Source organism: Scyliorhinus torazame, chromosome 3, assembly GCF_047496885.1.
Source record: "Scyliorhinus torazame isolate Kashiwa2021f chromosome 3, sScyTor2.1, whole genome shotgun sequence".
NCBI lineage: Eukaryota > Metazoa > Chordata > Chondrichthyes > Carcharhiniformes > Scyliorhinidae > Scyliorhinus > Scyliorhinus torazame.
This window is the reverse complement of record NC_092709.1, coordinates 30,002,671-30,025,098: the sequence shown is the minus strand read 5'-3', so window position 1 is coordinate 30,025,098 and position 22,428 is coordinate 30,002,671. Positions and strand designations below refer to the sequence as shown.

The 22,428-nt window shown below is 50.2% G+C and overlaps 1 pseudogene; it reads right to left on the bottom strand.

Annotated features, from left to right (window-relative positions):
* Window positions 1–13,178: 13,178 nt before the first annotated feature.
* LOC140409478 (tRNA (adenine(58)-N(1))-methyltransferase catalytic subunit TRMT61A-like) lies at window positions 13,179–20,658 on the bottom strand (annotated as a pseudogene).
* Window positions 20,659–22,428: the final 1,770 nt, after the last annotated feature.

The window sequence follows — 22,428 nt, the reverse complement described above, 5'->3', positions numbered from 1 at the left end:
GACATTCAATTAGCAACAGGCAGCTTACTACACTGTCTGACAGAGTCTCACTGCTGAAGGAGGAAAGGAAAGTGGTGTAGCTCTGTTCATCTAGGATGAGATCAGTACAATAGTGAGAAATGATCATGATTCAGAAGATCAGAGTGGCATGTGGCACAGTGGTTAGCACTGGGACTACGGCACTGAGGACCCGGGTTCGAATCCCGACCCTGGGTCACTGTCCATGTGGAGTTTGCACATTCTTCCCGTGTCTGCGTGGGTTTCACCCCCACAACCCAAAGATGTGCAGGTTAGGTGGATTGGCCATGCTAAATTGTCCTTTAATTGGAACAAGAAATAAAAATAATCTCTAAATTTATATAAAAAAAGATTCAGAAGATCAAGATTTAGCATCAGTTTTGGTAAAGATAATAAATAATAAAGGGAGCAAATCACAGGTGGGAAAAATTTAACAAGCTCCTTAACAGCAGCTACACAGTAGAATAGGTTGGGCTGGGATTCTCCGCCCCGCCGTGCCACATTTCCGCCCCGCCCGGCCGGCGGGATTCTCCATTACGCCAGCCAGTCAATGGGGTTTCCCATCGTGAGGCAGCCCCACGCCGTCGGGAAACCCCCAGACGCTGGCATAACGGAGAATCATGCCGGCGGAGAATCCTGGCCTATATATCAAGAAATAATGGGGGCTTGCAAGAAAGATATTGCGATAATCATGGGCAATTTTAATCTTCACATCAGCTGGACAAATTCGCAAAGGTAGCGTGGAGAAGTTGATAATATATTCGGGGCAGTTTCTAAGAGCAGTACGTTCTGGAACCTACTAGGCAAGAGGCTCTTTTGGACCTGTGTTACAATCCCAGTTGATGTTATAACTGGGCGGGAAGATCCCAGAATGGAACCCTGGCTCCAAAGACTGCAACATTCACTTTTTGTTTAGAAAACATGGAGGAACAGTCACAGAAATGCCAATTAGCTTATAACAACAACAAAAAATGTATTAAACATTAAAAGTTTCACTATAATAAAACATTATTTTCACTATTATATTATAGTCAAACTTTTCATATTTAATAAATAATTTTTCCCCGTAAGCAATGCAACCCTGGCATTGATTCGGACTGTTGGTTTCAAATTATCAAACAGGTAAAGGACTATTCAGTTTGGTTACAATTTGTTTCAAATGGTAACACACTGATGTGTGAGCGAAAAGGCGGATTTGCATCTGTTGACTTGACAATTTCTTATTTCAACCATAATGGATAAAAAGGATAAAAAACCCTAAAATCTTAAATGTAGATTAAGAATTTCACAACCCACGGACATTCTTAAAAAGTTTCAAACTTTCAACAGAAGTCATTATCTGGAAGGATTATGTTACCTGCAACATTCAAATCTCAATGAAAAATGGCATCATTCAAGCAGTTAATTCAAGTTCAAATCTTGCAACAATCAAACAAATGCCTCTTGTTGGCTATTTGAATTGCTCAATTCAAATTACTGAGTTTCTTTCCCCAACCAAAATGTAACTTTGCATTAACAGGAGTAAAATGCAATGCCTTTTTTACACTTTGGTAATGAAGAGAATGAATGAGCTTAAGTTTTGATTCTAGTTTTTAAAAATAAAATTGGCCCAGAGTAAGCATGTATCTGTAAACCACCATTGTAAATGTAAGCAAAGAAATCTGAAAACGAATTGTTCAACTTCATAAAAAACTACAGATAAATTAACTTCACATAGGTAAATCAAATATTACAATCATTTTCCAATGTTTCTGTCTTTGAATTATTCCAAGTTCAACAGCCTCTGGTAAATTGAGGGGCCATAATCATGACAAATAAAATCTTTTAAAACTTTTGTTTGACTATAATACAATACTCCTTCCCTCTTCCTGGGATTGCCACTTTTCCATGGAGGAGAGACCTGAATGTTCTGTTGATCCCAAGAGCAATGCTGTCAGGAGTCTTAAGCTCTTGGCATTGTCACCCATGATGGTAAGGTCAGAGGAGAGAAACCAGACAAAGCACAATCCAAAACAGGTCCTCAGTGGCGGATCAGGCGGACGATACTCGTATGGTATCAAAGGCAGCGATGGTGGATGAAGGCTGCAGCAGTAGGGAGATCCCCAGTCTTCCAGGTTCCCTTGTCACTGGACCTGAGAACCTACCCTCTGTCAAGGACTGTGTGACTGCTGATGTGCAATGACATACCCATGTTAAAAGATGTCCCGCACCAGGCATCTACCTAGGGGAAATAAGTACACACCGCAGACCGATAAGCTCTGCGGCGATGGGCGAGAGGTACCATGGACAGGATTGTGAGATCTGGAAGTCCCTAACTTTGGACCGGCACATAAGCGGTGGGTGGAGTTTAATTGAGTCATCTCACTCTTGGAATAGGAACTGGAGAACGTTTCGGCAGCTTTCAGCCCTCTTCCGGATCCACGCTGCTCACTCCGCATGGGGAAAGGGCTAGAAAAGGTGCCCTAAAAATAGTCGCTTCCATCCCCACCCTGGTAGGAAAACTACATCCAGCAGCTCACCTACCTGTGGTCAGAAAAACAACGTTAAACTGAATTTCGGAACCATGCAAACCCTCATGGATAGTAAGCAAAACAATTGACCAGAACAGAGAGCTGCCCTTGTTGCCCGTGAACTCAGGCACTTCAACATTGACGCCGCTGCCCTGCAAGAGACCCGAAGAGCAGGCAAATGGCAGCTGAGGGAAGATGGTGGTGGTTACACCTGCTTCGGGAGAGGAAAACCCAAGGATCAGCCCAGGATGAATGGAATTGGATTCGCCATCAAGAACAAACTGTAAACCGACCCTCTGCACTTCCTGTAGGAATCAATGAGCACCCCAAGATCCTTCATCTCCAACTTGCCAAGAACAAGCAGGCAATGGTCGTGAGTGCTTATGCCTCAATCTTTGATGCCAATGAAGAGGCAAAAGAAGGCTTCTGCTCCACCCTGGACACCATACCCTCCAATATCCCTAAGGAAGAAAAGATCATCCTCCTTGGGATCTTCGATGCCTGGGTTGGAAAGGACCCCCAACTCTGGAAAGGAACCATGGGAAAGGAAGGAGTTGGGAATTGCAACTCCAACAGGGTTCTCCTGCTCACCAAATGCGCAGAACACCAGCTTGTCATCACTAACACACTGCTCTTCCAAAAAGACAAGTTCAAGACTTCTTGGAGAGACCCATTATTAAAGCATTGACACATAATCGACTTTGTCATCGTCCAAAACCGAGACCAAAAGGATGCCTCCATCACCAAAGTGATGGCCTGTGTAGATGACTGCTGGAGAGACCACCAGACCAACGGCACTCCTCTATGTCCATCAAACTCCACCAGAAGTAGCGGAAGATGCGAAAACAGTTTTTTAAAAAATGAGCGGTTTCAAGAACCAATTATGCTAGTGAATTTCCAACAATGTATTCTCCAATATCTCTAAATGTGTCCATTCTAATGGGGTGGAGGTGAACTGGAAGGAGCTGAAGACAGCTGTCATCTCAAGCTATGAAGAAACTATCAGCTACAAGACCAAGAAACACAGAGGTACAACCTTAGCTGAGGACATGTTTGAGGAAATCCCCCAACTTCACCTCAAAGATGATCTTGGAATCCCACCAAGCGTGAACCAAGTCTAAACCGCCATTACACACATGAAGAATGTAAAAACCACAGGAGTGAACAGGATCCTAGCAGAGATTTTCAAACTTGAAGAAGAGGTCATCTGTCATCCCCATTAGCTGTTGCTGAAAATCTGGGACAGAGATGAAATCATTGCCGACTTCAGGGATGCCATTATCACTACCATTTTCAAGAAAGGAGACAAAGCGGACTGTGGGAATTACTGAGGAATCTTCCCTAATCTCCATCACCGGGAAGATCACCGCGCCAGCCGCCTTCTCCCAGTATCTGAAGAAATTTTTCCAGAAAGCCAATGTGGCTTCCGACCAAACTATGGAACACCGGACGTGATTTTCACTGCTCGGTAACTTCAACAGAAATGCCATGAGTAACATCAACCCCTCTGCATGGCCTTCATTGATCTGACACAAGCTTTTGGCTCAGTCAATCAGGAAGTGCTATGGAAGACCTGTCACAGGCCAGCCTTCCAGAGAAATTCATCAACATCCACTGACTCCTCCACAACAAAATGCCAGCGACAGTCTTCACCAATGGAAATAAGACAGGAACCTTTGAGGTCAATACTGGAGTCAAGAAGGGATGTGTCATCATCCCCATCCTTTTCTCCATCTTCATCGCCACCCTCCTTCACCTGGTCTCAAGCTCAAGAAGACTCAAGTCCATTACCAACCCGCCCCAGGCAAAACCAGTCACTCCATCCATCAAAATCAATGGAGAAACCCTACCAAATGTGGAATATTTCCCCTACCTGGGGAGCTACCTCTCCTCTCAGGCTGACATTGATGCGTAAATCCAAAATCGTCCCCGATCAGCGAGCGCCTTCTTCCGATGCATAAGGACAAGCATCTTTGACGACCATGACATCTATGCTGACACCAAGATACTCAGGTACCAGGTAGTCGTCCTCCCAACTCTCCTATATGGCTCAGAAACTTGGACTACGTACAGACGCCACCTCAAGGCCCTGGAGAGGTACCATCAACATTATCTGAGACGGATTCTCCCTGTCAGCTGGGAGGACAGACGTACTAACATCAGTGTCCCTGAAGTAGGCAAGAGCACCAGCTTTGAGGCCATGATCATCCGAAACTAACTGCTGGGTCCGGCCATGTGCTTAGGATGTCAGAGTCCTGACTGCCAAAGCAAATTTTCTTTGCCCAGCTCAAGGAAGGCTTTCGGACTAAAGGAGGACAAAGGAAAACATCCTGAAGGTTTACCTCAAGAAATGTAGCATAGATGTCAATGCCTGGGTGACCCTGGCTCAGAAGAGAGCGACTTGGAGGAACATCCTATTGAAGGGACAGAATTTTTCGAGGACTCCGGACGGCAGGAGGAGGCCTGGAAAAAGAGCCTGAGAATGGAATACCAGCAATCTAAAGTCCATAGAACGATCCCACCTCCCAGAAACACCTGCAAGTGTGCGGTCGAAGATGCAGCTCCAGGATCGGGTTCATCAGCCACGCAAGAACTCACGACCAGAAACATTGATTTTCTTAGTGCACAATCGTACTCGTTAGTGAACGACCACTAAAGAAGAAGAATATAGTAACATAGACAGAGGACTGGTTAACTAACAGGAAGCAGGGAACCAGGATAAATGGGTCATTTTCAGGTTGGCAATCTGTAACTATTGGACTGCCACAGGGATCAGTCCTGGGGCCCCAACTATTTCCAATCAATATTAATGAATAGATGAGGTGACTGAGTGTATTTTGGCCAGATTTGTCAATGATAATAGGAAAGATTGATAGGAAAGCAAGTTGTGAGAATACAAAGAGTCTGCAAAGGAATATAGATACGCTAAGCGAGTGGGTGAAAATTGACAGATGGGGGATAATGTGGGAAAATATTGTTGCTACCAGTGTGTCTTAACCCATATATGGTGGTCAAATGATTGCAAGTCTACTTGTTTAAATTAAACAGTATCTATTCGCATTCATACAATGTTATAGTTAAACAATCACACCATCAACATAGGTTATAGCCCCTCAAGGTGAGGGCTTGGCCCCTAAAGGTGCGGAGAAATCCGCACCTTTTGGGACAGCCCGACGCCGGAGTGGTTCCCGCCACTCCATCCCGCCGGGACCCCCCCCGCCCCGCCGGTTACGGGAGAATCCCGGCCATTTTCTTTAGAGGAAAGGTTAATCATGTTGGACTTATATTAATTGGAGTTTAGAAGACTTCAGAGGTTATTGTCGTGTTGGGTGTTCCGCTATACAGACGAACCAACACGGTTGGAGATGGTACAACTCTGTTTTATTACTCTTGATAACAACATCTGTAAACTTATAACAGTGGTTCGTAATTTACCCGTTAACCTGTGGACCTAGCCCTAACACTATCTTAGAGAGGCACTCAGCACATGGTGTATGTCTGAGTGGCACGCTGTGAGCTCGGTGCCCTGAGCTGTCTCCTGCTGGAATGAACGGGAACTGTGGTGTTCCCCGTTTTATAGTGCGTGTGCTCTCACTGGTGATTGGCTGTGATGTTGCGTGTGTGTTGATTGGTCCGTTGATCTGTCCATCAGTGTTTGCACCATGATATGTTTATCTGAATATCATGACATCCCCCCTTTTTACAAGAATATGTGCCTATGTGGTAATAAATATTGGTGTGGACTGAGTGCAGATGAATATGTGTGTGCAATATCTACAACATGTACATGAGGCTAAACTATATACACAGGAAGGTGTCAGGTGCAACATAGCAACGAGGTTGTTCCACAAACAAAACAAGTGCAATCATCAAACATAGAAAACGAACTCCTGTAACGACAAAAAGAGAAACATATTAACATTGTGGCATAACACTTCAGTGAGTCCAATGTGCAAACAGGCTCATAAGTCCAGCCTAGTAGATGGGCGACGAATACAGGTTGACCGCCTCAAGGGTAGGTCAGGATCCACCGGCTGAGGAATGGGCCTGGCCACAGGCGATAGAGGAATAGACATGGTAGCAGGAAGCTCCACGAAGTCGACATCAGGAACAACAGGAGGGCGTGGCACCGGTGCATAATCACGTCGCGAGCGTGGAGCAGCCGAAGAGCCCGGCGATTACGCCGGCGAATGGAGCCATCAGGCATGCGAACCAGGAACAAGGCGGGGAGCCACGCAGCGGAGAACTTCGGCAGTTGCCGACCAGCCACCCTCTGGTAGGTGGATGCGGACGCTGTCTCCAGGCGCCAAGGCAGGAAGATCAGTTGCCGAGTGTCATGTGCCACCTTCTGCTGAGCACGCTGCTGTCGCATCCTCTGCAGTACTGGAGCATGGTCGGGTTTAGGAACATGAATGGATGGCACAGTGGTCCTGAGGGCGCGACCCATCAACAGCTGGGCTGGTGAGAGGCCAGTGGCTAGTGGGGCCGAGCGATAGGCCAGCAGGGCTCAGCAGAAATCCGATCCGGCATTAGCAGCCTTGCAGAGGAGTCGTTTGACGATATGGACGCCCTTTTCCGCCTTGCCATTTGACTGGGGATGCAGGGGGCTGGACGTCACCTGTGTGAAGCCATACGAAGCGCCAAAAGAAGACCATTCTTGGCTCGCAAAACAGGGCCCATTGTCCGACATGACGGTAAGTGGAATGCCATGGCGAGCGAAGGTTTCCTTGCATGCCCTGATGACAACGTCAAATCGTGCAGATGTACGACCTCTGGATAATTGGAAAAATAATCAATTATGATGACGTAGTCCCTGCAGAGCGCATGAAAAAGGTCCACACCCACCTTCGCCCAGGGGGACGTTACCAACTCATGGGGCTGAAGCGTCTCAGGGGGTTGCACCGGCTGAAACCTTTGGCAGGTGGGGCAGTTGAGCACCATGTTGGCGATGTTGTCGCTGATGCCCGGCCAGTATACAGCTTCTCGGGCCCTCCGCCTGCACTTCTCAACTCCGAGGTGGCCTTTGTGTAATTGTTCGAGGACCAACCTGTGCATGCTGTGTGGGATCACAATCCGGTCCAGCTTTAGGAGGACACCGTCAATGACGGCCAAGTCGTCCCGGACATTGTAGAATTGTGGGCACTGTCCTTTGAGCCACCCTTCCGTCAGATGGCGCATCACACGTTGTAGAAGGGGGTCAGCCGCAGTCTCCTGGCGAATACGGGCCAGACTTGCATCATTAGCTGGCAGATTGGCCGATGTGAAGGCCACATGCGCTTCGACCTGACAGACGAAACCCCCCCCCGATTCGGGCGGTGTGCTCACTGCTCTGGACAGGGCATTCGCGACGATGCGGTCCTTTCCCGGGGTGTAGACCAGTTGTAAGTCGTACCTCCGGAGCTTGAGCAGAATGCGCTGGAGGCAAGGGGTCATCTCATTCAGGTCCTTTTGTATGATGCTGACCAAGGGCCGATGGTCGATTTCCACGGTGAACTGAGGGAGACCATACACGTAGTCATTGAACTTATCTATGCCGGTTAACAAACCCAGGCCCTCCTTCTCAATGTGCGCATAGTGCTGTTCTGTGGGGGTCATGGCCCGCGAGGCATAGGCGACCGGAACCCATGATGCTGTGTCATCCCGTTGCAGGAGTACCGCCCCAATGCCGGACTGGCTGGCATCAGTCGAGATCTTTGTATCTCGAGAAGTGTCGAAGAACGCCAAGACCTGGGCTGTGGTGAACTTAATCTTGAGCTCCTCCCATTCCTTCTGGTGTGGGGCAGCCACTGGAACTCCGTAGTCTTCTTCATTAGGTGGCGAAGAGCCGTTGTGTGGGAGGCAAGGTTGGGAATGAACTTCCCCAGGAAGTTGACCATCCCGGGAAGGCGTAGCACTGCCTTCTTGTCTGCCGGCTGCGGCATGGCTGCAATGGCTGTCACTTTGTCTGCATCCGGACGCACTCCTGAGCGGGATATGTGGTCCCCCAGAAACTTTAGCTCAGTTTGGCCAAAAGAACACGTGGCTCGGTTGAGGCGCAGGCCATGCTCTCGTATCCGAGCAAAGACGTGCTGGAGACGACTGATGTGCTTCTGTGGTGTGGTGGATCAGGTGATGATGTCGTCAACATAGACACGCACCCCTTCGATGCCCTCCATCACCTGTTCCATGATTCTATGAAACACCTCGGATGCCGAGATGATGCCAAACAGCATTCTATTGTAGCAGAACCTGCCAAAGGGAGTGTTGAAGGTGCCCAGCTTCCTGTTGGACTGATCCAGTTGAATCTGCCAAATACCCTTTGAGGCATCAAGCTTTGTAAAAATTTGAGCCTGGGCCATTTCGCTCGTGATCTCTTCCCGTTTGGGTATGGGGTAGTGTTCCCTCATGATGTTGTTGTTCAGGTCTTTCGGGTCGATGCAGATCCGGAGTTCGCCAGAGGGCTTTTATACGCACACCATGGAGCTGACCCATGGCGTGGGCTCCGTGACCCGGGAAAGCACTCCTTGGTCCTGGAGATCCTGCAGTTGCTGCTTGACGCGGTCTTTGAGTGGTGCTGGGACTCTACGAGGTGCGTGAATGACAGGGGTGGCGTCCGGTTTGAGCCGTATTCTGTAAGTGTAGGACAGTGTGCCCATGCCCTCGAAAGCCTCCTGGTTGTGGGCGAGGAGCGAGTAGAGCTGTGCCCTAAAGTCTGCATCCGGGAAGTCAGACGTGCCTTCTGGAGACAGAGTGTGTACCCGCTGAACAAGGTGGAGAACCTTGCACGCCTGTGCGCCTTGCAGGGAGTCCTTCGATGATCCAACTATCTCAAAGGATCCCTGAAGGTGTGGCTGTGTATGCATTGTGTGTAACCTCGAGCTGGCAGGATCCCATGGCCGGGATAACATTCCCGTTGTAATCGACCATCTGACAGCGGGATGGCCGAATCAGTGGTTTGACCGTCAAGGCGTAGAAAGCTGACCATGCAATAAGGTTGGCGGAGGCACCAGTGTCTAGACGGAATGTGATTGGTGATCGGTTGACTGTTAGGGTGCCACACCATTCATCACCCGGATTAACGCTGTTCACGTGCATCGGCTGGTAGGTCCTCCTTGGGGACATCCGATTCCTGTCAATGAATGCAACGCGGAAGGCTTCCCGGTCGTCGGTATCACCGGTCTGTACATCGTCAGGGTATGACTCGGAGTACGGAGGCTGAATGGTCCGCACGTCCCTGCGAGGCTGTCGGAATTGGGGAGCGTTGGCAGGTTGAGCTGCTCGACAGCAGGCAGCGTAGTGGCCCATCTTGCCACAGCGGAGGCATTGTCGATTCTTTGCCGGACATTGCCGCTTTAAATGAACGGATCCATAGTTGCTGCACGTCGTGACATCATGGTGTTCATTGCGCCACCACGCATGCGCAGTTCAGTCCTGCGTAGAGTGCGCCTGCGCATCACGTCCCTCTGCGTCAACATCTCTTTTGGCACATACAAGCGCAGGAGGCCGCAGAAAGCGCGCAAAACGGCTGCCCTCGTCCGGGCTGCGGGCCGGGAGGAACTCGATCGACTGGACCCGCTCGGCCTCGTAGGACCCCTGCCGTGCCGATTCGGCCACCTGGAATTGGGAGTATTGGCTGGTCGCGTTTTCATGGAGGACACAGGCTTCGACAGCGGTAGCTACGGTGAGGCTCTTAATTTTGAGGAGCTATTGGTGTAGGGTGCCCAAGGTGACCCCAAAAACTATCTGGTCCCGAATCATGGAATCGGAGGTGGCCTCATAGCCGCAGGACTGCGCGAGAATACGGAGGTGTGTCAGGAAAGATTGAAAAGGCTCATCCTTACCCTGCAGGCACTGCTGGAAGAGGTACCTCTCAAAGCTCTCGTTCACCTCGACGCTGAAGTGCTGCTCGAGTTTAAGAAGGATCGTCTTGTACTTCGTCTTGTCCTCACCGTCCGCGAACACCAACGAGTTGTAGATGTGGATGGCGTGTTGCCCTGCTGTGGAGAGGAGGACAGCGATTTTCCTGGTGTCCGATGCATTCTCCCTTTCTGTGGCTTCTAGGAAGAGCTGGAAGCGCTGTTTAAACAGCTTCCAGTTGACGCCGAGGTTTCCAGCGATTTGGAGCGGCTGCGGCGGGCTGATGGTGTCCATGGTGCAGGATGGCGGATCCCTGAAGATGTGTAGGTAGGTCTCACAGTTGCTGGGTTCCAATCCTGGTACTATGTCGTGTTGGGTGTTCCTCTATACAGACGAACCAACACGGTTGGAGATGGTACAACTCTGTTTTATTACTCTTGCTAACAACATCTGTAAACTCATGACTGTAGTTTGTAATTTACCCGTTAACCTGTGGACCTAACCATAACACTATCTTAGAGAGGCACTCAGCACATGGTGCATGTCTGAGTGGCACGCTGTGAGCTCTGTGCCCTGAGCTGTCTCCTGCTGGAATGAACGGGAGCTGTGGTGTTCCCCATTTTATTGTGCGTGTGCTCTCACAGGTGATTGGCTGTGATGTTGCGTGTGTGTTGATTGGTCCGTTGATTTGTCCATCAGTGTGTATGTGTGTTTGCACCATGATATGTTTATCTGAATATCATGACAGTTATCTTATTGAAATATATAGGGTGGGATTCTCCGTCAGCTGACACTGGAATTAGGAAATGCGATTGGGCAGAGAATCGATTTTGATGCCAAAATCGTGGCGGGTGCCGGTTTCACGCCAAATTGCAATTCTCCAGTGCTTTGACAGCGGCGTCAATGTGTTCCATGCCACACACACAGTAAATGCCGTTGGCATAGTATTTTTTAAATAAAATTAATTTAGAGTACCCAATTCATTTTTTTCGAATTAAAGGGCAATTTAGAGTGGCCAATCCACCTACCCTGCACACCTATGGGTTGTGGGGGCGAAACCCATGCAAATACGATGAGAATGTGCAAATTCGACACAAACAGCGACCCAGCGCTGGGCTCGAACCTGGGATCTTGGCACCATGATGCAGCAGTGCTAACCACTGCGCCACTGTGCTGCCCACGTTGGCATAGTATTAGCGGGCCTGACCCGGTATTCTCTGGGGTCTCCACGATTCTCCACCTCTACTGGAGCGAATTTTCTTTTTTTTTTAAATAATATTTTATTGAAAATTTTTGGTCAACCAACACAGTACATTGTGCATCCTTTACACAACATTGTAACAATACAGATAATAATGACCTTTTTTAAATTTAAACAAAAACAACAACAAATAAATAAATATTAAATAACAAAAAATAAAAACTAGCCCTAATTGGCAACTGCCTTGTCTCAGGCCACACACACCCCCCCCCCCCCCATCCCCCCCATCCCTCCCCCCCCCCCAAGTCCTGGGCCGCTGCTGCTGCCTTCTTTGTTCTCCCCTATCTATCTTTCCGCAAGATATTCGACGAACGGTTGCCACCGCCTAGTTGGAGCGAATTTTCGATAGCGAGGTTCACTTGTGCTTTTAAAAATCGAGAAACAGGCGCTGTGACTGATGAGGGAGACAGAGGAGGTGGGACACACAGAGGCAGCAGGCTGCTGGTCCTGGCATTGGGAGGGGGGGTGGTGACCGGGGGAAGGGCCAAGGGGGCGGGTGACCTCCCATGGGACTGCAGCGATGCGCAGGCACAGACCGGCATTGCGGTGGCCTGCAAAGAAGCAATCTTGCTGAACACCTCACTGACCATCCATCTTGACCCCTGGTTCTGCAGAGTGACACCAGCTGAATGGGAGCTCACATTCCTGCATCCCAGACCCCACCCCCCACCCTCTGCCATACCACGCCCCCCCCCCAACTGACCGCCACCCACCAGCAGGTCATCATGCGGCACAAACAAGGGCAATGTCCACAGTAGCCCATACAGGGAGGCACTGCGGAGCTTACCATTAGCATGGGCAACGTCAGCCAACAGTATCACTGGCAGCAAGGACAGGCGCCAGGGCCAGAGGCCCCAACGATGCCGGGTGCCGATGAGGCACGGGATGCGGAGATGAGGGGGACATGCGGGGGCAGGGGCCACAGTCCTAGGGGCATCATGTAGCCCATCGGACCTGATTGGGCATGGGGGTGCACATCATAATAACGTGTCTGCCTTTCACCCCCTGCACACGATGGATATTGGGATACAACCAGCAATGGTCGCCTTCCCCCTAGTCGCCCTGGGGGATGCACTGCAGCTGTACAAGCTGGAGTTGCTGGAGGAGGAGGAAACTGCAGCAGTGGAACCTGCCCCAGAGGAAGAGGAGGCAGCCACTGAGGATGGACAGCCAGCCACCTAACAGGCGGAGGAGGAGGAGGAGGTGCAAAGGAGGCACCTCTTGAGGTCTCATGTGTACTGCCAGCGCCTGTCGTTAGAGGACCTACCGGACCTTGCATGTTTTCGAAGACTCTGGCTGAGCAGGGGGACAGTGTAACATATCTGCCAGGCACCCGCTCTCGGTAGCCATCAAGGTAACGGTCGCCCTGAACCTTTACACCACGGGGTTTTTCCATCCGCCGAGTGGGTATCTGTCTGGGATCTCACAGAGCTTGGCGCACAGAGCATGCCGCACAGGTGCATTCGTACCTTCGCAGAGGCACTTTATTTTTGGGGGGGGGCATTTGATTCCAGATTTAATTTTGGGAAAGAAAATAAAATGTTCACATTAACATTTGTCAGTGCCTAGGAGAGATATTTTGTAGCAAAGGTCAAATACCCAGTATGATCAGCCATCTCTCGCAGAGGTGCACCATTTTTAAACTGGGTGGTTCCCTGCTGTGAATCAGTCCAGCTGTTTTCCTTTGAGTGGTTCTTCAGGTCAGCTGGTGTGTCCTGGCAATTGGTGTCTCTTGTACCAAGGTCAGGGAGCTGCAGACTCACCGTCCTGACATCATAAACACGGAGAAGAATTTCAAATGTACTGATATCCATGAAGACTTGCTCAGTCATAGCACGGCAGTTGCGTTATACTTGTTCAATGCACGGTGAGAAAGAACAGATCCCGCCACTGATGTGTTAGGCAGGTACGTTCGATGTGGACTGCTCTTGATGCAGGGAAGGTAGAAACAGACGTCTAACACTGGAGAAGATCCAACACTGTTTTATTCAACGATAGAACTGATATACATATTCAACTATACTGAACTGACTGGAGACCTTGTAGTAGCCTGACCAGACTTACTAGCTACCGCATGGTGTTTGCACTGTGCTAGCTCGTGGACTCTGACTGTCTCAGTGGCTGGGTCCCGAGAGGGTGGGAAACGTAGTGCCCTCTAGCTTTATAGTGGTAGTATCCTGTCTGGTGATTGGCTGCACTGTGTTGTGTGCTTACTGGTCATCCTGTGTGTCAATCACTGCCTGTCTGCATCTCATTATATACATGAGTGGATATTGTGCAGCCACCTTCCATTTTCAGGGCAGATTTTGCGTATTTTACAGCCTCCCAAGGTGACGGAATTTCCAGAAATACTCCATCGGCAACATTGACAACTCCAAAACCTTCCTGACAAACATCTTGGTTTCTCACTGTGACCAAATGATCTATTTTTTAAAATATATATTTTTATTAAGGTATTTGCAAGTTTTTATAATTAACATGGTACCATAAACATTTCAACCCCCATCCCAATCTTCACACACCCCAACCATAAAACAACAACCCCCCCCCCCCCCCCCCCCCCCCCCGCCCTCCCGCTTTGGAATACTGCTTCTGCTGACATTTTAATTTTCCCTGAGAAAGTCAACAAACAGCTGCCATCTCCGCGGAGGTGAACCCAACCATTGACCCTCTTAAGGCAAACTTTATTTTCTCGAGACTGAAAAACCCAGCCATGTCACTAACCCAGGTCTCTACACTCGGGGGCTTCGAGTCCCTCCACATTAATAAGATCCGTCTCTGGGCTACCAGGGAGGCAAAGGCCGAGACGTCAGCTTCTTTCGCCCCCTAAACTCCCGGCTCTTCCGACACTCCAAAGATCGCCACCTTTGGACTCGGCACCACCCGTGTTTTGAGTACCGTGGACATTGCCTTAGTGAAACCCTGCCAGAACGCTCTAAGCTTCGGGCATGCCCAAAACATGTGGACATGATTTGCTGGGCTTCCCGCGCACCTCGCACATCTATCCTCTACCCCGAACAACTTGCTCATTCGGGCCACTGTCATGTGTGCCCGCTGGACTACCTTGAATTGTATCAAGCTAAGCCTGGCACATGATAAGGATGTATTAACCCTGCTTAGGGCATCCGCCCACAGACCCGCCTCTATCTCTCCTCCTAGCTCGTCCTCCCACTTGCCCTTAAGCTCCTCCACCGGAGTTTCCTCCGCATCCAAAAGATCCTGGTAAATATCTGATACCTTCCCCTCTCCCACCCAGGTACTGGAGACTACTCTGTCCTGTATCCCCATGGCGGCAGCAGCGGGGAGGCCGGAACCTGCTTTCTCAAGAAGTCTCGCACCTGCAAATACCTAAACCCATTCCCTGTTGGCAATTCAAATTTATCCTCCAAGGCTTTCAAGCTGGGGAAGCTCCTGTCTATAAATAGATCCCCCATCCTTCTAATTCCTGCCCTTTGCCATCTCCGGAACCCACCATCCAGCCTACACGGTACAAACCGATGATTATTATAAATCGGGGTCCAAACCGATGCTCCCTCCACTGCCCCCAGATTCTCAGAGCCGCCACCACCACCGACTTGTGGAGTGTCGGGACGGCAAGAACGGAAGAGGTGCCGTTATCAATGCTCCCAAACTTGTGTCTTTACATGACGCCGGCTCCATCCGCTCCCATACCGGCCCCTCCCCCGCTACCGACTTCCTAATCAGGGCTATATTAGCCGCCGAGTAGTAAACTGAAGATGTTCGGCAGCGCCAACCCACCCTTCCCCCGACTGCGCTCCAGCAACACTTTCTTCACTCGCGGGGTTTTACCCGCCCACACAAAGCCCGCAATAACCTTATTCGCCCGCTTGAAAAAGGCCCTTGGGATGAAGATGGGGAGGCATTGAAAGACAAACAGAAATCTGGGGAGGACCGTCATTTTCACGGTCTGTACCCTCCCTGCCAGTGATAGCGGGAGCTTGTCCCATCTTTTAAATTCCCCTTTCATTTGTTCTACGAGCCGAGATAGGTTTAACTTATGCAGTGCCTCCCATTAGGGCAGCACGGTAGCATTGTGGATAGCACAATTGCTTCACAGTTCCAGGGTCCCTGGTTCGATTCTGGCTTGGGTCACTGTCTGTGCGGAGTCTGCACATCCTCCCCGTGTGTGCGTGGGTTTTCTCCGGGTGCTCCGTTTTCCTCCCACAGTCCAAAGATGTGCAGGGTAGGTGGATTGATCATGATAAATTGCCCTTAGTGTCCAAAATTGCCCTTAGTGTTGGGTGGGGTTACTGGGTTATGGGGATAGGGTGGAGGTGTGGACCTTGGGTAGGGTGCTCTTTCCAAGAGCCGGTGCAGACTCGATGGGCCGCATGGCCTCCTTCTGCACTGTAAATTCTATGAAATCTATAAATTCTATGAAATCTATTCCCGGCCACCTGGATTCCCAGATACCGAAAGCTCCTTCTTACCATTCTAAGCGGCAGCTCTCCCAGTCTCTTCTCCTGCCCTCTTGCCTGGATCGCAAACATCTCGCTTTTCCCCCATGTTCAATTTATACCCCGAAAAATTGCCAAATTCCCCCAGGATTCGCATTACTTCCCGCATCCCCTCCAACGGGTCTGAAATATACAAGAGCAGGTCATTCGCGTAAAGCGAAACCCGGTGCTCCACCTCTCTCTCTCTCTCTCTCTCTCTCTCTCTCCCCCCCCCCCCCCCCCACCCCCCTCCCCAAACCAGCGCTTTCCAGTTCCTCGAGGCTTATAACGCCATGGCCAATGGCTCTATGGCCGGAGCAAACAGTAGCGGGGAGAGGGGCACCCTTGCCTCATCCCTTGGTGTAGTTTAAAATACTCCGATCTCAGCCGGTTTGCATGCACACTCGCTACTAGTGCCTGATAGAGCAACCGCACCCAGTCAATGAAGCCGTCACCAAACCCAAACCTTCCCAGCGCCTCCCGTAGGTAATCCCACTCCACCCGATCAAAAGCCTTCTCCCCATCCATCGCTACCACCACCTTCACCTCCCCTCCTTCTGAGGGCATTTAAAAGGCTTCGAACATTGGCCTTGAGTTGCCTGCCCTTTACAAATCCCATCTGGTCTTCGCCTATCAGCCCCAGGACACAATCCTCTATCTTTGTGGCCAGTATCTTAGCCAGCAGTTTGGCATCCACATTCAGTAGAGAAATCGGCCTGTATGAACCGCATTGCTCCGGATCTTTCTCCCGTTTCAGGATCAGTAAAATCGAGGCCTGCAACATTGTTGGGGGGGGGGGGGGAGGATTTCCTTCTATCTTGCTTCATTAGCGGCTGGTTTAGCACAGGGCTAAGTAGCTGGCTTTTAAAGCAGACCATGGCAGGCCAGCAGTGTGGGTTCAATTCCCGTACCAGCCTTCCCGAACAGGCGCCAGAATGTGACGACTAGATGCTTTTCACAGTAACTTCATTTGAAGCCTACTTGTGACAATAAGCGATTTTCATTTCATTTCATTTCATTTTCATTAAATATCCTCACCAGCAGTCGGCTCAATATCTCTGAAAACTTCTTATAGAATTCCATCGGGGTAGCCATCCGGATCCGGGGCCTTGCCCGACTGCATGTCCTCCAGCCCCTCGATTATTTCCTCAATCGAGGCTCCCAATCCTTCCACCAGATCCTCATCAACCCTCGGGAACCTCAACTGATCCAAAAACTGCCTCATCCCCTCCACCCCAGCTGGGGGTTCCGATTCATATAATTTACTGTAATAGTCTTCAAACACCTCATTCACCTCCACTGGATCCAGGACCGTAATCCCACCTCTACTCTTTACTCTCCCTATCTCCCTGGCCTCCTCCCTTTTTCTGAGCTGGTGCGCTAACATTCTGCCAGCCTTTTCCCCATACTCATAAATTTCCCCCCTTGCCTTCCTCAGCTGTTCCACTGCTTTCCCTGTAGTCAACAGCCCAAACTCCGCCTGTAACCTCCGCCACTCCCTCAGTAGCCCCGCGTCCGGGGCCTTCGAGTATCTCCTGTCCACCTGGAGTATCTCCTCAACTAACCTATCCCTCTCAGCCCGTTCCGCCTTTTCTCTGTGGGCCCGTATCGAGATTAATTCCCCTCTGACCACTGCCTTCAAAGCTTCGCAGACCGTTGCTGCAGAGACCTCCCCCGGATCATTTGTTTCCAGGTGGTTCTGGATGGACTTGTTCACCCGCCCAAAGATCGCTTTGTCCGCTAACAACCCCACATCCAGCCTCCACAGCGGGCGTTGTCCTCTCTCCACACTAACCCAATGATCCACCCAATGTGGGGCATGATCCGACACTGCGATTGCCGAGTACTCAGTATCCACCGCCCTAGGTATTCGCGCCCTGCTCAGAACAAAAAAGTCAATGCGAGAGTATACCTTGTGGACATGGGAGAAAAAAGAAAACTCCTTCGCCCTTGGCCGTGCAAACCTCCATGTGTACTCCCCCCATCTGTTCCATAAACCCCTCCAATTCCTTTGCCGCGGCCGGCCTCCTCCCTGTCCTGGATTTTGACTGGTCCAATTACGGATCAATGACTGTGTTAAAATCTCCCCCCATGATCAAGCTATGTGACTCTAAGTCTGGGATCTTACCTAACACCCGCCTCATAAATTCCACATCGTCCCAATTCGGAGCATATATGTTCACGAGTACCACCTGCGTTCCCCCCAGCTTCCCACTCACCATTATGTACCTACCCCACTGTGTCTGACATGATTCTCACTGCCTCAAATGCCACTCGTTTATTGATCAAGATCGCTACCCTCCTGGTCTTTGAGTCCAGCCCTGAGTGGAATACTTGGCCAACCCACCCCTTCCTCAATGTAGTCGGGTCTGTAACCTTTAGATATGTCTCTTGTAACATTGCCACGTCCGCCTTCAGCCTCCTCAAATGCGCAAACATGCGAGCCCTCTTGACCGGCCCATTCAGCCTTCAACGTTCCATGTAATCAGCCTGGTTGGGGGGCTTCTTCTCCACCCCCCCCCCCATCCCCCCTGCCGACTAGCCATCACCCTTTCTAGGCCAGCCTCCAGCACCTGCCCCCGGCCTCCTCGAGCCCCCCCTCTCGGGCATTCGCCATCCCCGACCTTCCATTTGTCCCCTTGTAACAGCTCCTCCCCTGTCAGCAAAGCAGCTCCCCCTCTCCCCTCTCCCCTAGCAACAGCACTAGAACCCAGCCCCCCATAACAAGCTCCAGCTTAACATCTGCTCGCCTCCCCACTGCGCTTCCGTGAGTCAGCTGACCCAAGCTGACTTGATAGCGCCCGCCCATGGCACCAAGCAGTCTGTCTCCCCATTGTTCTCTCCCCTCTCCCCCCACTTGGACAAACATTTTCAAAGCATCACATTCCCCAGTAAACAAACATCAGAAAAAACAGTGAAAAAACAACCACAGAAGGAAAAGAACAGCCCCAGAAATCACCCCCCCCCCCTCTAACCAACTCCCTGTAAGACAAAGTTAACTTTAGCCATCAAAACAGCCCCTTATTACAAATAACACTACTTATACAACCCAGCACAACAAATCACCACCACAGTACTTTCCAAGGCTTCAGTATCTTTTAGTTTACCTCCAGTCTTTTTTCTTTGATAAAGTCCATACATCGTTTGGTGTTTCAAAGTAGAAGTCCCGTTCCTCATGTGTGACCCACAGACAGGCTGGGTACAACATCCCGAACTTCACCCCCTTCTTAAAGAGGGCCGTTTTGCCCGATTAAACCCAGCTCGCCTCTTGGCCAAATCCGCGCCCAGGTCCTGATAAATGTGCAGCTCACAATTCTCCTACTTGCTGCTCTGTTCTTTCTTGGCCCACCGCAGAACGTGTTCCTTGATCAGGAATCGATGTAAACGTACCACCATCGCCCTCGGCGGCTCTTTCGCTCGGGGCTTCTTCGCGAGGGCTCTGTGCGCTCTATCCACTTCCAGGGGCCGAGGGAACGCCTCAGCCCCCATCAACTTCCAGCATGTTCGTCACATAGGCCCTCGCATCCGATCCCTCTCTGCCTTCAGGGAGGCCGACGATTCTCAGATTCTGCCTCCTGGATCTGTTCTCCAGGTCCTCCAGCTTCTCCTGCATTCTTTTCTGGTGGCCATTCATCAACTCCACCTTGGTCTCCAGCACGGTTATGTATTCTTCCTGCTCAGACACCTTTTTCTCCACCTCCTGGATCGCTCGTCCGTGGGTCTCTTGATTCTGCACCACCTGATCAATTGAAGCCTTGATCGGGTCCAGCGTGTCCTTCTTAAGCTTGGTGAAGCAATCTTCAAAAAACTTCACCAGCTGCTCCGTCGACCACTGTGCCGTTTCCCCGCGGCCCTTGCTCTCCGCCATGTTTTCCCGCGTTGCCAGCTCTGCTCGCGTCTTCCTTGTAGGACTTTGTCTTCTCACATGGCCACTGCTGGTCCAATTCTCCATACAGTGGAGGGGAATTTCTCCTCACTGTCTCACTCTTCACCGATTTATTCCATAAAATCCGGAAAAAAACGGGGGGGGAAAAAGGTCCAAAAGTCCATCACAGGCGGGAGCTATCAAATGTGCGACCTACTCCTCCATGGCCGCCACCGGAAGTGAAAATGATCTATTTTATGATCACAGAACCCCTCTTCAGTTTTCTCCGCTTGTTGTTTATGTATATGTATACAGTGTATAGCTGTCCTGTTGATGTAATCGTCTGAATGATAGCATGAGGAAGAGAACCACTTCCTGTACCGACCCACAGACAATCGATCCTGGCTTCAATTCCAGCATCATAATGATCATAGAGATATCAGTGGAATAAAGGATTTGGGTCCGATGAGGAACCGTCACTGTCCAGAGTTCTGGAGTTGCGTGCAGTATATATACCCAACCTCCTTTGCTGCATGTAACCTTTGACCCATACTTTTTGCCAATTAGGTCGACTGAGTACTTAATAGCCCCATACTTTGTCTGCGTTGCACCACCTTACTGAACTTTGATCGTAAACATTGAATCATGACGCAGGAAGACAATGGCGGTGTCACCATTCTGAATAACATCTCTATACTCCCCAAAACTCATTTTGGAGAGTAGAATGCAATGATCGTCACAACCAACCGCCAAACGGACTCTCGGCGCAGCCCAAGCACATCATCTCCACATGTCCTTGAGCACCCGGTGATCCGCAGAGACCCTATATGTCCAGTTGGCACAATACATCCATTTCAATGTGGACCGAGCCCACCAAGATGCACGGGCAGTGAGGTTTGCACCATATCCAAGGTGCCCCGGGTCCAGGGGGTGATCAATGGGATGTATGTCACCCTATGAGCATCTAACCACTCTACGCAAACCACTTGAATGTGCAGCTGGTAAGTGACCATCAAACACACATCATGCACATCTGCACCCTATACCCGGGCAGTGTGCATGATGCCTTCATCCTGGCAAACTCGACGATTTCCGACCACTTTGAGGCGCACCCCTAGCTGTGGGGTTGGCTCCTGGGAGACAGGACTTATCTGCTGCGGTCGTGACTGAAGATGCCTATGCTTTGGCATCCTGAAGATGGGGTTCAGGTGCCTAGACCGCTCTAGAGAGGTCCTCCAGTATGATGCTGGGAGGGTTGCCCGAATCGTGGCGATCTGCTGCGTCCTCCACAGCATTGCGCAGAAGAGGGGCGAAGTGCTGGAGGAGGCGGATGAACGTCAAGCCTTGTCCGACGATGAGAGTGCGGGCGAGGGCAAGGATGGGCATGACATGGGGCCCGGGCAGGCACGGGAGGCCGCACAACGTTTGAGTAGAGTGTGTTTATGTGGCTGCAGCTTGTTAGCCTCCTGAGTGTCAATTGCGAATCCCGCACCATTTCTCATTGGAATCGCTTGTGTTCCACGTGACGCCAGTGCTAGCCCCTCAAAATGTCGCTGAATCGATCCAGGTATGGCGCCAGTTTTGCTGTCGTAGAAGTCCTCAAATCCTGCCCCAGCATCAACACATAGTCTCAGGAATGGAGAATTCCGCTGACAATGTTCTGAGGTACATTAACAAGAGAGATGATGAGAGGAACACTTTCAAGGCTGAGTTAGAACGATATTTGTTTGACAAGGGAGCGAAGGTTTATGGGGAGAGGCAGGAAAATACTCATTGAATGGTGGAGGAGACAGGAGGGGCCAAATGGCCTCATTCTGCTCTATTTCTTCTTTCAATTTTTCACTTCTTCAGAGAGAACTTTGGGCTCATGTGGATTTTTGCTCATACAATGGGAATCCAAGCTTGGAATTCTAGATAGGCTACACTTGTAATCACCAGGTGGGCCTTGTTTGAGATAGGTGTGACGAATGCAGAATTTTAGATACATTGGATTATAAAAATTTGGCAATTTAAGGGTTAAAGGCCTGAGGATAGAGTGTGATTGACTGCAGTGGTCATGTTTTTAAAAAGAGTATTGTTTTGCAAGACTTTGGGCAGGCAGAGGTGAAATTGACCAGAGTAATGTGTTTTCAGCCGGGGCTAATGCAATGTTGTTTGACTAGGGATGGTGGTTGTGGGGGGGGGAAGGGGGGGGGGGGGGGGAAGTACCTGGCGAGTTAAGTGTTTTCAGCCTGGGGAGTTACTTTGTTTTCAGTTTGGGGAGATGGTGCCATTGCTGGGTGGCCATGATGTGGAGATGCCGGTGTTGGACTGGGGTGAGCACAGTAAGAAGTCTTACAACACCAGGTTAAAGTCCAACAGGTTCGTTCCGAATCACTAGCTTTCGGAGAACTGCTCCTTCACCTAAGGAAGGAGCAGTGCATCAAAAGCTAGTGATTCAAAACAAACCTGTTGGACTTTAACCTGGTGTTGTAAGACTTC